We start from the raw sequence: 17,669 nt of genomic DNA on the forward strand, positions 1-17,669 counted from the left end.
TTTCACCAACAAGTGGTTTTCCACATTGTTCAATGCATTGCTCAGACACAAGAAACTTGACCCCGACGGTCAGGAGTTTCTGAATAAGAACATTGCCGAAAGGAATATGTGGGCACGTGCTTTCGATGAAGATGGCCGGAGGTACGGTCAAATGACAAGCAATATGGCAGAATGCTTCAATAAGGTGCTCAAGGGTGTACGTGCATTACCCGTCACGACAATAGTTCAATACACATTTGACAAGTTGAATGAATACTTTTTAAAGCACTCAATGGAGACTGATAAGCAGATTGCTGGTGAGAACAAGGATAAGCACAAGTATAATTTCCCACCAAAGGTTGAAGAATGGTTGTAATTTCAATCACGAAAGGCAGACTCCGAAGAAGCTGTACTATATGACGACAACGAGTGGAAGTATGAGGTGAAAGAGCCCGGAGGAACCACAAACGATGGCCGCCAACACGGAGGCCGGGCTTTCAAGGTCTCCCTAACACGGTGTGATTGCAGCTGCATGAGGCCGTCTTTGCTTCATCTCCCATGCTCGCACTTGTTAAATGCATCCCGGGTTAGGAATGTGGACGTCAATCACCCTCTTACTGTGAGGGAGTCCGAGTTCTCAATCATGACGGTAAAGAATACATGGACTCCACGGTTCCAGCCATACTTGGACCAATCACAATGGCCGGAGTATCATGGAGTTCAACTATGGCCGGACCCGAAATTGAAGATCGTTAGACGGGGAAGACGTAAGACAAAGCGTCTTAGAGGTGACATGGACGGATGGGGCCGTGGTGGTGGTGGAGAATACGGCACCGGCCAATTCCAAGAGCCTCGTGAGCAATCCCGTTGTGGGGGCTGCAGTAATGGGGGACACAACACAAGAACTTGTCCCAAACCAAGCAATTTTTGGGATGCAAAACCAACTGGAACGCTCCTGGTGCTCTCTGGACTGGAATGTCCAGGTGTGCAGCGCCTAAAGGAGAGGCGCTGCACTGTGTAGTGTGGCGCCTTTCCCTTAGGCGCTGCACCCCTGAACATTTATTAGGCTGCACCAACTCCCTCCCACCCATCCCCACCCCACACACCCCACCCTCCACACAAACCCGAAGCTCAGTGCCTCCCCTCTGCCCTCCTCTCTCCCCCTCTCAAATCCTTCTCAGATCCGGAGTATTTGACTGTGGATTTCGAAGCCAACCCCTCCCTTAAGGTAATCTCCTCCGATCCCCTCGTTTTCATCCATAGGAATTGTCACATTTTCTCAAATCTTGCTAGTTTGGGGGAAACCCTAGTTTTTGATAGGATTTGGAAATTTGTGTTTCTTTGCTAATTTGGTATGGTTAGGTTTTCATAGTATGCTAGGGTTAGGGTTATGTGTGTTTGATGTTGGTGTTAGGGTTATGTTGGTGTTAGGGTTGTGGTTATTGTTAAGTGGGGGTTAGGGTTGACCAATAATTCTCGGTTTTATAGGCATGGCTTCATCCGGTTCCATGACGAGGCCACCGTGTGCTAACCAAGAAGACATGCCGAACAAGTGGGAGGACGCATCTTTGGACAAGGTGAAGGAGAAAGATGTCAACATCCCGCCTTGTTGGTGTGGAGATGTTTGCAAGGTGAAGGTGTCCACCGACCGAAAGAAAGCATGGACGGAAGGGCGGAGATATTTTGTATGCCCGAACTATGCTTATGATCGTGCACTTCCAACTAACGCCTATGACCAACCACCGGTAAGCTCGAGAAGTAAAATGTTACTCTCAAATGTGTGTCAACACTAACAACAAATTTTTATGCAGTCACCGCCTCCTCTATGCAAGTACTTCACGTGGATAGATCTTGAAGTGCCAGAAGATGTGAAAAAGGACCAATATGCAGATTGTCTTAGGCGGCAACGACGGTTCGAAGAATCGTTTCGAAGAGGCTTGGAGGAAGAGCGTCGTCAGAAGGAGAGGATGGAGCGGAAGAAACGAGAGGAGGAGAGGGCACGCCAAGCGAAACTTGCTCGTGAGGAGGAGAGGGCAAGAAAGCTTGCAAAGGCTCGCGAGGCGCAAGAGGAGGACTCGGCACGTGACAAGAAGGGGAAATGGCCTCGCTCTACTCAGTAGGGACTTCGCTTCGGTGCACTCGTCGTCAACTATTTTCTAATGAATGTGTCATGAAGTTGTGAGGGCATGTGAGATGTTGGTGAACTATCTTCTAGGGCAAGCTGCCATTTGTCATTTGTAATGAATGTGTCGTGAACCATGTCGTAGTAATGTTTGAATTGTCTTAAGTTATGAACTCGTCGGCTTAAAATTTGTGTTTGTTCAAATTGTTGTGATGCTGCAGTCATTGTAAGTATTGTGGATGTGATGCAAGCCAACTGTGGCTCTCTGGATCGTCATGGAAGTAGTGCAGCGCCTAAGGACAGGGCGCTGCACTATATAGTGCAGCGCCCAAGTGTTGGGCGCCACACAGTACAGTGCAGCGCCTAAATGTTGGGCGCTGCAGTGCTGCTATAAGCAAAACTGCAGAAACAGATGCCATTTTGGCCTCCTGCAGCAGCACTCACATAATAAAAATACTGTAAACTGCACATGCTAAGCAAAGAGAACTAATAACTTGAACATCATATCATTTAAGACAATTCAACATTACTTCAGGTTCGCAAACACAAATACCACACTAGTAAGAGTTCACCAACATATAACATAACCTCACAAGTTCGTCAACCTAATTAAACGGCTACAATTAACATGAACAAGCACTAATGCCTTCCGCGCGTGTTCCTGGTGGCACGCCTGCAGGCAAGCTTCTTCTTCTTAGGAGCACGAGGATCCTCTTCGTGCACTTCCTCCTCCGCCTCCGCCTCCGCCTCCGCCTCCGCCTCCGCCTCATCATCCAAGCTAGCCATCCGCGAGGTCCCTACGACCACCTTTGGGTTGCCTCTGTTGTCATAGTCGTTGGGCGTGTACCGGCGTCTGGGCTGCCTAGGCTTGAACACATATGCGGACCGAGCTTGAGCGTCCGCCAAAGTCATGTCATCATCAAGCTCATCGCCCTATCACACAACGAAACAATATGGTGAAGGCCGATGTCGTAATCAAGTGAGAATCACATCTAAAGGATTAGTCATACCTCTTGGGTGATCCCACCCTCATCATCCATATAAGCATATGAGGAACTCACATCGTCCCCCTCATGGTGAGGTGCGGGGTCTGATGGTGTACCAGACCTAGAGGCAGATGGTTCATCATATTCAGGATCACGGCAACCGAGAAGGTTCGATAACCGCCTTAACTTCTTGGCCTGACGCTGTAACATGAACAAGTGTGTAAGATATCAAACTTCGCAACATAGACTGGCTCTCATAGTGAATGCGATATGTACCTTGAGGAATGCTCGTAGTGAACCATCATCATTGCCAGTTCCAACCGGTGTCTTCTCCAGAATAGACTGGCTCTCATCAGCTGCTTTCTTGATCTCGGTGCGCTGCGGATGAGAAAAAATGAATGCGTTAGCCATTCAAACATGTGTAATACGGTCAACAGGAAAGTAAAGAGGGGAACACTTTACCACATAGTTAATCACCGGAACAGCAGGGACTCCTTGCCCTAGCCTGACATCTCTGTTGTACTTCCCCTTTGCTAGATCCTCAAAGTTTACGGGTTCTTCAAGAATATCCTCATTATATGCCGGCGGGCATATCTCAACTCGAGTAGTTCCAATAAACCATCGTACGTAGTTATCAAAAGCAAGTGAGTTGTGCTCACGAAGCGGGGCGCGTGCAGTGCTACGAGCTTGCTCCACACAAAGCTGGAAGCGGGTAACATACGCAGAATGATGCTTGGCCCAGTCCTTTATCTTCCGTTGCCTTCTCCTGTCCAACCTGCGTGGTATAAAACCAAACATTAGCACAATCAAAAGGAGTCCCGATGATTAGACAATACGCACACATGCTCTCTTACCTATGAAGTGCTTTATCCGTGTCCACCCAATCCGGCGGGTGAGGCTGGAAAAGACCAAACTGACGATACACGCGATGCGGCAAATGAAACTCAACCGCCCAGTTGCATATCAGTGGGCACCGCATAAGCCAGAGATCCTTATCCCGCAAGCACATCGGGTTGAGGCGGAACTCCGCGGTGTACCCCAAGCTCTCACCCGCGCCATATGGCTGCCATTCCACCTATGAAACAGGGCAACAATGCAAATTTGATAACTATTTTTCAAGCAAGCATGAGAAAGGACTAAAGTAATGACCTCCTTACCTGCTCAGGCGTAATCGTGTCCAACTCGGCAATGTACTTTTGGTACATGAGATTGACATCGTTCGTCATCTCGGAAACGATATCCCACTTGTAAGCCCACGTGGGGCGCCGTAATTCGTCATGTTCATCTGCATACCAAGGATCAAACCTGACGCTCTTCGGGCGTCCAACAGGCAGACGCTCCCAGCTCCATACAGAAAGTAGAAGCAGATTACCACCAATGCCTGCACTAGGTGTGATCCTGCAACACGCATCATCCAGCTACATATGAAAGAAAAACAATGTTAACTTGACAGCAAGCTTGCATTGCTAATGAATAAATGAGTTGATCACAAAACAGACCAACTACCTGTCGGTACAAGTAGGCAAGAGTCGCTGAACCCCAGCTCCATTTGCTATCGAAGACGGTCAACGCCTTCAGCCACATCCATGGAGCGTTCTTGCCAGTGGAGTCAGGAAACAAAGTCCTCGACACAATGTACCACATATACACACGAGCATGTGTCTGGATCACATCATCAGTTGCATCCGGAGGGCACGTCGCAAAGTTATTTTGAATCCACGTGAAAGCAGCTCCGGCTGCCTTCCTTTCCCTCTTCTTCTTCTCTTCTCCCTCCTCTACATCATCCTCAGCCTCGGTAGGAGCCATACCGATAAGAGCAATCATCTGCTCGCGCCACCCATCAGAATCGGTGCTCATACATAGAGGCCTCCCGTCGATAGCAAGACCGGTGATCAACGAGACATCCTCGAGCGTCACGGTCATCTCCCCGGTCCGAAGATGGAAACTGTGGGTCTCTGGCCTCCACCGATCAACAAGAGCGGACACCAGTGGAGCGTTCAGATTCGGCGTGGACCGGCTGACCAACAGAATCCACGGGAGTAGTCCTGCCTGCTTGATGTACGGTGTGTACCGCTCATCGTAAGGCATGGCAGGACCAGAGACCCCGTGATACCGAATCTTCAGAGGTTCAAGCTTCTGCAAAAAACAAGTAATGACAAATCTTAGGGCATGTAAATTTCAACTAAAGGCAAATTTGCAAAATATTTAGATTACTCATTATTACCTTATCCTTCTCGCGCATCATGTAGGCCCGGTGTTGCACGTCGTAGACATCGTCCAGAAGCCAAACCATCCTTACAATTTCAAACAATAAACATATAAAAGTTCATCTTCATCTCAAATATCGGTATACACTAAACATATAACATGTGTTCAACTACAAGAATCTCAACATCTCCTTCTCACACAATGAATATGTCATATGTGTTCAAATAAACTAAACATCTAATATTTCAAATAAACTCAACATCTAATATTTGAAATAAACTGAACATCTAATATATATCTAAACAAACTTCTCATATATGTCTACAAAAATCAACATCTCATAGTTATCTATAAAAATAGGCATCTCATATATATCTAAAAAAACTAAACAATCTAGGGTTTCAACAACAAGAATCATATATTGTGAACTAATAAATAACACTACGGTACTACCAATATGAATACACATCCTAAATCGAGCAAACCAAACAAATCAAGGGTTCCATCAAATCATGGACAAATCTCTAGAATGGCAACAAATTTACGGAGCAAAAGAAAGAGAAGGGAAGAGTTTACCTAGTAGGATGGATTGGGGATCGAATCCACGGATCAAATCTTCAGATCTGAGAGGGATGTGGGGGGATTAGATGGGGGCGCCGCCGCCGCCGCTGCTCTCTGTCCAGAGAGCGGAGAGACGAAGAACTGCCTGGTCGGGCTGGGGCGGCCGCGCTTAAGTCACTGTGCAGCGCCCAAGGGCTAGGCGCTGCACGTCAAAGTGTGGCGCCTAGCTCTTAGGCGCTGCACAGGTGCGTGTGGGGCCGCAACTGGACCAGGGCTGCCACGCTGGCAGGATGTGCGACGTCTAAGGGAAAGGCGCTGCACAGTAGGGTGCGGCGCCCAGCTGTCGGGCGCCACACCAAAGGATCAGCAGAGTGAAATTTTTTCGTGAACAGGTCAGTTTGTGATTTGATTTCTGCCTCAGGTCAAATATGTGATTTCTGCCCTTTTCAGCAATGCGGCGGTGGAAGCTTCTCCGGTCAGACCATGCCATGATCACATGCACGGAAATTTTACCTCTTGATTGATGTTCAATCGCCGCACGTTAGCTGCTTTTGGCGCCTGGACCCTCCCCAGACCCGGACGGAATTGACAGCCCTACGCCTACGTGGACTGGGTCTCATCAGATCACCCCGGCAGCGGCACTAGCAGTCACTAGCTCATGTCGTGGCACGTTTCGTTTCCTTCACTTGTTTTACTGGGTCCCGTCCCCTCTCCTGCCGTGACGAGCATGATGGAGACGAGAGACGAGAGCCTTTTCGATCGCACTGCCCTCCTGCTCATCAGCTCCATCGAAAGCTGGCCGTAGGCTTTGCCTTTCCATCGCCTGGACTGCATGAGGAACGCATGACGGAGACGCCGAGATGAAAAAAGCATGACCCTGTCTCGAGGCCGTCTGAATGCCTGTCGACAGGTCGTAGATACGCCCCCCACCCACACCTCGGTTGTTGCCGCGGTGACTCCAGGTATGTATGTACGAGTACGACCTCTACGTGCTACATGAACGAGGGATTCTTTGGCCGTTGATCTTGGCCAAAGGTTTGACCCAAGCCTAAAGCAGCTTTAGATCGAACGTGCTCGTTCATTCGTAGTACGTAGCACCCTACTCGGAACGGAGCTTCAGTATCTGGGGGAAAAGCGGTGGAGGACAAGAAGACCCGTCCATCTGATCGGCAATGCGTCCGTGAGGAATTTTGTTGTCTGTGTGTCCGTCTGTCAGCTCGGCTGTCCTTGCAGCTGCAGGACGTGCGTGCGTGTGGGCACTTGCCGACTGGGGATGAACAACTGGTGAGATGATGAGAAAGGAAGGAGGCTCGTTCGTTGGCTGGGCATTGATGGTGCACGAGCAGAATCGTTGACCTTCCCCCTTTCAATTCAAGCCTGTCTAGTGTAGACCATCACTACTAGTACATGGTACATGCACGTTAGGTGAGGCCGAGCCGATGGTTAGCACATCAACACAACGATCGATATGATATGCAGCGCATGCAGACATGCATATGCCAGTGCCGGAGAAGCAGACGAGCGCTAGAGGCCGGATAGAAAGAGGTTGCAGATGCAACTGAAAAGAAGGAGTGGCGGTTTCATCTGTCGAAGCCGGGTTCCATAGAGTCCACGCCCCAGGGTTAGGGTTTTGGCAAAGGAATAGGTGGATTCATGGCCAAGTACGCGCGGATCAGGCCCGCTCAGGACCTGATGCCGATGTTGTCGACCCTTTGCTTGCTTGCTTGCTTGCACGGTAGCTTTAGGTTTTCGTTCTTTCCCTCTCCCTCCATGATAAGAAGAGCTTTCTCTTTCCCAGATGCCCTAAAGCGGGCGAGGAATATTCACCTCCTGCTAGGCGACACGCGCAAGCGGCTCCCGGGGAGATAATTCCTCTTGTTTAAAGGAGATCAAGGGTTGACGCCCGTGAGAGGGACGCCGCAGCGGACGCCGGACGGGGTCGCCGGTCGAGCCTCATTAGTCAGTCAGGGCGTCGCGAGCAAATTTGGTTAGGTTTTCTCTCCCAAGTCAGACCCTAGTCCAAATCCAATCTTGGAACCCGATACGTGCATTTTGTGTTGCTCTCCCACGCTTTCAAGAACGAGAATCGGTCGGCCCAAGAGATTTGCTGAAAACAATTGCTACTCCACTACGACTGTACGCGACAGTAGACAAAATGGTGATGTTTACATGCATGCATCCGGATTACTTAGAAGTATTTCTCTCGCAAGACTTGATTCTCGGCACTCACACGCATACAGGCGGGGTCAGTGGCATTCGTTCCGACAATCCGACATGTGTTGCGTGCATGCATGCGTTTCTCAAAGTGCACGTCCTTGTCTGACAGCTTAGTAACACTTGGGGTGCAGTGCAGCTAAGATGTGGTTCGTCTTGCCCTTTAATTGTTGATCCTTTTCAGGTTGGTGTGGTGTGGAAAGAGATAGTAGCAGAACCCTTCTCAGGCTCTGACATCATTTCCTCCGAGCCTCGTCAGCAACCTGATTGCTCAGCTCTGGAGATGCTCAACTTATATGTGAACCAAATATGTGGTTGGCACTGAAAGCCTGGCTAATTGTTCTTGGTACCGGCTGGATGCGCATTTGTCTCCACGTTTTTGTAAACTTGTCTTTGCCATTTCAGCGTTGAACAACACATATCTTTGGACGTATGATCGACCCACATCATACATATCTCACTCTGCTGCCAGTTTTCATTGGTCCTTAACCGTTGTAAAGTACTGAAAGGATTGGACGCGCTTCGCTGCGTGGTTGCTGTTGTTGAGATTTGATAAAAAAAAATATTTGAATTGAAGTGTGGGGGAGATGAGGACTTTTTTTCAAAATAACGTGATATTTTGATTTTTTTTATAAAGGGCGCTTTTATTATCTTACTAAAATATAGCATCAAGCGAATACAAGGCATTGTGAGTAACACCTGGCCTCTGCATGGTTAGGATGCACACAACCACATAACAAAAGTCTAACAAAAAGGAAATGAAACAAAACCGATAAATGGGCAACGGTAGAGTCATACAGACCCACACTATGACTTTGTTGAAAGTGGTGGTGGATCCATCCGGAGGTTATGCTGCTATCATTGTTAGAAAAAAAATTGTTGGAAAAATGCCCTAGAGGCAATAATAAATTGATTATTATCATATTTTCGTTCATGATAAATGTTTATTATTCATGCTAGAATTGTATCGACCAAAAACTTAAATACATGTGTGAATACATAAATTACATCATGTCCCTAGTAAGCCTCTACCAGACTAGCTCGACCAAAAATTGTTGGAAATATGCCCTAGAGGCAATAATAAATTGATTATTATCATATTTTCGTTCATGATAAATGTTTATTATTCATGCTAGAATTGTATCGTGTCCCTTAGCATAAGGTCGTATCATTTACTTTTTCTATAGATTTCTTCATGTCAAGTATATGTTCCTTTGACCATGAGATCATGCTACTTTCGGATACCAGAGGAATGCTTTTTGTGCTATCAAACGTCACTTTATTACTGGGTGATCATAAATGTGCTCTATAGGTATCTCCGATGGTCTATGTTTGCTTGCATGGATCGAGACTGGGATTTGTCACTCTATGTGACAGAGAGATATCTCCGGGCTCTTTCAGTAATATAACATCACAAGAAGCTTCATGTGACTAATGAGTTTAATCATGAGATCTTGTATTACGGAACGAGTAAAGAGACTTGCCGATAACGAGATTGAACTAGGTATGGAAATTGCATACGGGATTACCCGAATCCTCGACATCGTGGTTCAACCGATAAAGATCTTCGTTGAATATGTGAGAACCAATATGGCCATCCAGGTCCCGCTATTGGTTATTGACCAGAGAGGAGTCTCAGTCATGTCTGGATGATTCTCGAAGCCGTAGGTTCGCACGCTTAACGTTTGTTGACGCTAGAGTAGTATTGACATATGCTCAATGCTGACCGAAGGTTGTTCAGAGTCCCAGATGAGATCCCGGACGTCATGAGGAGTTCCGAAATGATCCAGAGGTAAAGATTGATACATAGGATGTCATATTCAAGGTACCGAAAAAAATCCAAGTGTATACCTGCATCGTACCGGGGCCACCGAAGGGTTCAGGAGGATCACCGATGGGTCCCACCCCCCCCCCCCAAGGCCACCATAGGCTGAGGGGGGGGGGTGCCCTAGCCTAGATGCGTTAGGTGCACCAGCCCCCAGAGTCCATGTAGCTTGGGGGGAGAAGTCCTTGAAGGGGAAGGGAGGAGTCCCATCTATCGTACGGGAGAGGGACTCCTCTCGCCTTGGCCGCACCCCTCCTTGGAGGAGGGGCTAAGGGTTGTGCCTCCCTGCCCTTGCCCCGATATATAGTGGAGGGAGAGTGATGCGGAACATCCTACGGTCATCCTCATGTACACTACAACTACTCCCCAAGCTCCAAGAGGACATAGGATGAGACCTTGAGCATACGCCATTGGACACAAGGTTAAATCACTCCTCTCCAATTAAACTGCCACTTTCCACATGTGAGACATGGCTACTACCTCAAAGATATGTGTTATGCATGACTAGGAACCAAGAGGAAGGCCATGTGACAGCTAGGAGCGTTGGACAAGACAGCGAGGACACCAAGCGCGAGGAACAAGAGGAAGGGCTGACTGCAAGTCATAGCCACCGGACAACCTGTCCATACCGGATGTCCGAAGCCTGGAAGTTCAGCCCGCCAGAACAGCTACAACCGGGGGACTCTACAGCGCCCGGACGACTGCCAGATGCCGGATGTCCGACATCCATCAGGCACCGGAGGTCCAACCCTGTCTGGATATCTGGTGCCACATGTCTAGAGAAGAATCGTCGGAAATCCGACGCCCTCCAGACGCCTGGACCCCTATGAGAGACTGGACATCCAGTAACCACCGGACGTTCGACCATGCCTATGCGCAGCCACTCGGCTTCCACCCATGTATCCCTCTCTCACCCTCTAGACTATATATATCCCTTCACTTGGACGAATTAGGGTTAGCAAAGTGATAGATCATTTGTATGTGAGCTTTGCTCCTACCACTCTTCTCTTGAGAGAGGGGGAGACCACTCCCATGGAGTTCAAGACCTCCATGTGAGAAGATCCCAAGTGGATTCAAGATCCCATCTAGGGAAGATCCTCCAAGGATTCAAGACCTCCTCCTAGATGAATTAGTTACCCTTGTATCCCCCTTTGTGTGATTTGAATCATGTATCTCTCTTTGTGTTCATGGATCTTGCACATGTGTGACCTTTTCTCATTGATTTTACACTACAAAAAAAGACACATCCGTGACATTTTGGGCCGAACGAATTTTTTTCCTGTCATACTTATGACACTTCTATGATGATAATTGTGACAAAACCCGGTATCATCATAGATATGGTGGGGTCCTACTTCTATAACAAAAAATCATGACAGAAAATGGGATTTTCGTCCTGGGCGGGCCGGAGATGCAGTTGCATGACATTCTTTGGGCCGTCCATGACGGAAAAAACCGTGGTAGAAGCAAGGGCGAGGAAAATATCGAGGAGTTCCCAGTTACGGTGGGTGGTCGGGGGCCGAGCGATGCGCGTTTCTCTCGTACGTACGCGCGTGTGTGCGAGGCGTTGCGCTCTAACTGAATCCGAGCGAGGCATTAGCCTAACTGAACCCGAGCGATTGCACTGCAGGCTACGCGTTACTGAACCCGAGCGATCGATCGATCCTTTGCTGTTGACTGAACCCGAGTGATTCCTTCGCAACTGCTGCTAACTGAAGCCGATCGATGCTGCCTCTGGATGAACAGTGAGCGTTGTTGAGGGGTTTGGATGAACAGTTCCCGGTGGGGGGTTGGATGAACAGGACCCCGTGGTAGTAGAGGCCATTGCCGCTGGATGAACAGTACCCCGATTGATCGAGCCGGTGGATGAACATGATCCCGTGGAGGGCTGGATGAACAGGACCCCGTGGAGGGCTGGATGAACAGTAGCCGGTGGAGGGCTAGTTGAATAGTAGCCGGTGGAGGGATGGATGAATAGTAGCCCGTGGAGGGCTGGTTGAACATGACCCCGTGGAGAGGGCTGGTTGAACAGTAGCGAGTGGAGGAGCGCGCGGTGGAGGCTGGATGAACAGGAGCCCATAGATGAACAGTCGCAGGTGGAGGCTGGAGGAGGTCGACGGTGGATGAACAGTAGCCCGTGGAGGCAGTCGACGATGGAGATGAACAGTAGCCCGGTGAGTCTCGTTTTGCGGTACGCCACACCCCTCCCGATGAACAGGACCCCCGTTTCGACTGTAGCGCTCCAACACAAGTCTGTTTCCTCCATTTTACGGCACGCCACACCCCTCCCGATCAACAGGACCCCGTTTCCATCGTAGGAGGTCCGTTTCCTCCGTTTTGCGGTATGCCAGACCCCTCCCGATGAACAAGATCCTGTTTCGACTGTGGCCGGTCGAACACAAGGCCGTTTCCTCCGTTATGCGGTACACCAGGCCTCGTTTCCATCGGCTGTTCTGTCCAAGCCGGTTGGCTCCCGATGGACATGACGACGCATTCTGTTCCAACCCAGCCAGTTGCCTCCCCGTGATCACGACGACGACGCAGCTTCTCCGTTCCGACCCAGCCATGTAAGCCATACGTATGCGCCAGTAGGCGTTCGAGACCCCGCCCTTATGTATGTACGTGGACGTATTTTCTTTCCTGTATCCTGGCCACTGTATGTACGTGTACATGCTACGTGCGCGCCTGTACTACGACACGTGCATGCCTCTACATCGACCAGTATGTACGTACATGTTCGCGACCAGAATGACAACGCTACGTGCGCTTCAACCAGGTGGGTCCCGACTGTCAGGCACTTCCTTGCGTGCGAAGATGTAGCTGGTGGGTCCCAGCAGTCAGGGGGGAAATGTTTTTTTTGCGAAATACGGTGGCCCGTCCGATGGGTCCCTGCTGTTAGGTGGAGGAATCATTATTTTCCGCGTAATAAGGAGGCACTTCCTTGCTGCTGCCATGGACCCAGCTGTCAGCCTCTCCACTTACGGTACTCTTTCAATGGAAGTCGTTCCTTGACCACGTTGACCACGCCGTGCTGAGAGCATCAGGGTGGTAGACGACGGCGAGGCCTAGGAAGGGGATGACACGGAGCCGGGGAAGACACGACAATGGATGCCCACGCTGAGGGGAGTACGTGGGTTGACTGCTTCGGCTGCGGTGTGAGGCTGCCATCGCCGGAGAATAACAGGAGGTGTGGGTGAGTATAGAGGGATGACATGGCCAGCGGTGGCAGCACAGCCGGACACGGGAGGCAGGAGCAGGCGGCATGACCAACGCTTGTTTGGGCGGCTGGAGCAAGAAGACCAGAGGCTGAAGAAGCACTACGGCCGTTGGATGGACATCGTACGATCACTGGAGCAAGAAGACCAGAGGCTGAAGAAGCACTACGGCCGTTGGATGGACATCGTACGATCACTGGAGCTAGAATTGTAGGCCGACAGGTTAGCCTCCCACTATGCTGGGTCCCAGCTAGTAGGGGAGTATTCATTTTTTTGTGCGTAATAAGGAGGCACTTCCTTGCGTGCGAAGATATAGCTGGTGGCTCCAAGCTGTCAGCGGCGGCATTCATTCTTTTTGGCGCAATAAGGACGCACTTCCTTGCGTGCAAGATGTAGATGGTGGGTCCCAGTAGTCAGGGGGAGAAAACATTATTTTTCAGGGTAAAAAGGATGTAGTTGCATGCATGCGTCCATGGGCATGGTGCGTCCCCACTGTCAGCCTCTCACGTACAGTCATCTTCCGATGACTCTCGATTGTTGACCATGTTGACCACACCGTGCCGAGCACACCAAGGTCGGTGGACGACGGCGAGGCCCCAGACCGGAACGACCCGGAGATGCGGAAGACGTGGCAGTGGAGCCGCAGATGGAGAGAGTGGGAAACTTGACTGGTTCGGGTGCGCGGCAACACTGCCGCCCACGAGAGATAGGAGCAAGAACAGAGGTTAAAGAAGGAGCACGGCTGTTGGATTAACATCTAACGGTCCAGCTGCTAGAATCATTTGTTGATTAAGTTGACAAAGCCCTACGTACACGTCCGCTTAGTAGGCCCACAAGTCAGCCACCAAATATGACAGGTCCCAGCTGTAAACGGGAGGAATAGTTTTTTTTCGCATAACAAGGAGGCACTTCCTTTCGTGCGAAGATACAACCAGTGGGTCCCAGCTGTCAGAGGGAGGAAACATGTTTTTTCAGCTTAATAAGGAGGAACTTCCCTGGCGTGCGACCATGGACCTTGTGGGTCCCAGCCGTCAGGTTCTCCACGTACAGTCCTCTTCCGATGACTCTTGTTTGTTGGCCATGCCGCGCCGAGCGCAGTGAGGTGGTGGACGACGGTGAGGCCCCGGACGGGAATGACCCGTAGATGAGAAGACGCGGTAATGGAGTCGCAGATTGAGAGGAGTACAAGGGTTATAACTTGTTCTGGTGCGGTGTGGGGCTGCAATCAATGGAGAATAACAGGAGGTGTGGAGGGGTGGAGGGATAGCTTGGCCGGTGGTGGGGTAGCGCTTCGCAGCGATGCATGCTAAGCAGAGTCGCTAGCCGCTGGAGGCCAGACCAGGCGGTACCGTCGACGCTGGAGGAAGAATACGAGAGATCGAAGGTGCATGCCGACAGTTGGATATAAATCCAATGGCTGTGGATGTCATAATCATTTGTTTACCAAGTTGACAACGCCCTGCGTAGGCTTCGACCTATTGTCCCACATGTCAGCCTGCAAAAATGTGACATATATTTAACCCATGTTTTCTGGAATGTACAGTCCATTTGCTGGGCTGGGTGAACAAATAATTCTGCGTCAATGCGGCCATTTAATATTTTCTAAGAAATCCCAACCCATTTGCACTTTTTTGAAATATGCGAATTAGCTAGGCTCGCTCTATATATAATATTAGGTTAGAAGGAGCAATTAATATCACAAAATAAACCGTTGCAACACATTTTTCATATATGAAATTAACAAAATAGCGAGTTATTGCTCAAAATAAAAATGAGCGTGTTATTATTACATTGGTCCTTAAAATCTCCACAAGCTTTTGTACGCAATCATCAGGATTTTCCTACCCGTGAGTCAAAAACAACCAGGATTTTCCTTGCCAACCTCTGTTAAACATTTACTTTTATAAGTTAATAACACGTGGGATGTTTTTACAATGTATATATAAGTCTCTATAAAATATACGATAATAGTAATAATATAAATATATATAATGTGGTTAGAAGGGAAAACATAAATTGGACACAACATTATTATTCTTATATATAGATAAATAGAACAGAGATCTGCGTTTTATTAAGAAAATACATTGGCCTGTCGATCTTTAAGAAAAAGTAAAACCTACGCTGGGAGGCCCATAGGCCGGTATGTGAAGGAAATATGCCCTAGAGGTAATAATAAAGTTATTATTTATTTCCTTATATCATGATAAATGTTTATTATTCATGCTAGAATTGTATTAACCGGAAACATAATACATGTGTGAATACATAGACAAACTTAGTGTCACTAGTATGCCTCTACTTGACTAGCTCGTTAATCAAAGATGGTTATGTTTCCTAACCATGAACAAAGTGTTGTTATTTGATTAACGAGGTCACATCATTAGTTGAATGATCTGATTGACATGACCCATTCCATTAGCTTAGCACCCGATCGTTTAGTATGTTGCTATTGCTTTCTTCATGACATATACATGTTCCTATGACTATGAGATTATGCAACTCCCGTTTGCCGGAGGAACACTTTGGGTGCTACCAAACGTCACAACGTAACTGGGTGATTATAAAGGAGCATTACAGGTGTCTCCAAAGGTAGATGTTGGGTTGGCGTATTTCGAGATTAGGATTTGTCACTCCGATTGTCGGAGAGGTATCTCTGGGCCCTCTCGGTAATGCACATCACATAAGCCTTGCAAGCATTGCAACTAATGAGGTAGTTGCGAGATGATGTATTACGGAACGAGTAAAGAGACTTGCCGGTAACGAGATTGAACTAGGTATTGGAATACCGACGATCGAATCTTGGGCAAGTAACATACCGATGACAAAGGGAACAACGTATGTTGTTATGCGGTCTGACCGATAAAGATCTTCGTAGAATATGTAGGAGCCAATATGGGCATCCAGGTCCCCCTATTGGTTATTGACCGGAGACGTGTCTCGGTCATGTCTACATTGTTCTCGAACCCGTAGGGTCCGCACGCTTAAGGTTACGATGACAATTATATTATGAGTTTATGCATTTTGATGTACCGAAGGTTGTTCGGAGTCCCGGATGTGATCACGGACATGACGAGGAGTCTCGAAATGGTCGAGACATAAAGATTGATATATTGGAAGCCTATGTTTGGATATCGGAAGTGTTCCGGGTGAAATCGGGATTTTACCGGAGTACCGGGAAGGTTACCGGACCCCCCCGGGAGCTAAATGGGCCATGATGGGCCTTAGTGGAAAAGAGAAGAGGCATCCCTACATGGGCTGCGCGCCTCCCCCTTCCCCTAGTCCTATTAGGACTAGGAGAGGTGGCCGGCCCCCTCCTTCTCTTTTCCCCCTCGGCGAATCCTATTCCAACTAGGATTGGGGGGGGGGGGGAATCCTACTCCCAGAAGGAGTAGGACTCTCCTGGCGCACCCCTTGTGGCCGGCCAGCCTCCCCCCCTTTGGTCCTTTATATACTGAGGTAGAGGCACCCTAGAACACATAAGTTGATCCACGTGATCTATTCCTTAGCCGTGTGCGGTGCCCCCAGCCACCATATTCCTCGATAATACTGTAGCGGAGTTTAGGCGAAGCCCTGCTGCTGTAGTGCATCAAGATCGTCACCACACCGTCATGCTGACGGAACTCTTCCCGACACTTTGCTGGATCGGAGTCCGGGGATCGTCATCGAGCTGAACGTGTGCTCGAACTCGGAGGTGCCGTAGTTTCGGTACTTGATCGGTTGGATCGTGAAGACGTACGACTACTTCCTCTACGTTGCGTCAACGCTTCCACAGTCGGTCTGCGTGGGTACGTAGACAACACTCTCCCCCCTCGTTGCTATGCATCACATGATCTTGCGTGTGCGTAGGAATTTTTTTGAAATTACTACGAAACCCAACAGTGGCATCCGAGCCTAGGTTATTTATGTTGATGTTATATGCACGAGTAGAACACAAGTGAGTTGTGGGCGATATAAGTCATACTGCCTACCAGCATGTCATACTTTGGTTCGGTGGCATTGTTGGACGAGACGACCCGGACCAACATTACGCGTACGCTTACGCGAGACCGGTTCCCCCGACGTGCTTTGCACATAGGTGGCTTGCGGGCGACAGTCTCTCCAACTTTAGTTGAACCAAGTGTGGCTACGCCCGGTCCTTGCGAAGGTTAAAACGGAGTCTATTTGACAAACTATCGTTGTGGTTTTGATGCGTAGGTGAGATTGGTTCTTGCTTAAGCCCGTAGCAGCCACATAAAACTTGCAAAAACAAAGTAGAGGACGTCTAACTTGTTTTTGCAGGGCATATTGTGATGTGATATGGTCAAAGCATGATGCTGAATTTTATTGTATGAGATGATCATGTTTTGTAACCGAGTTATCGGCAACTGGTAGGAGCCATATGGTTGTCGTTTTATTGTATGCAATGCAATCGCGATGTAATGCTTTACTTTTATCACTAAGCGGTAGCGATAGTCGTAGAAGCATAAACTTGGCGAGACGACAACGATGCTACGATGGAGATCAAGGTGTCACGCCGGTGATGATGGTGATCACGACGGTGCTTCGGAGATGGAGAT

This window comes from Triticum aestivum, chromosome 3A (genome assembly GCF_018294505.1).
Source record: "Triticum aestivum cultivar Chinese Spring chromosome 3A, IWGSC CS RefSeq v2.1, whole genome shotgun sequence".
NCBI classification, from domain to species: domain Eukaryota; kingdom Viridiplantae; phylum Streptophyta; class Magnoliopsida; order Poales; family Poaceae; genus Triticum; species Triticum aestivum.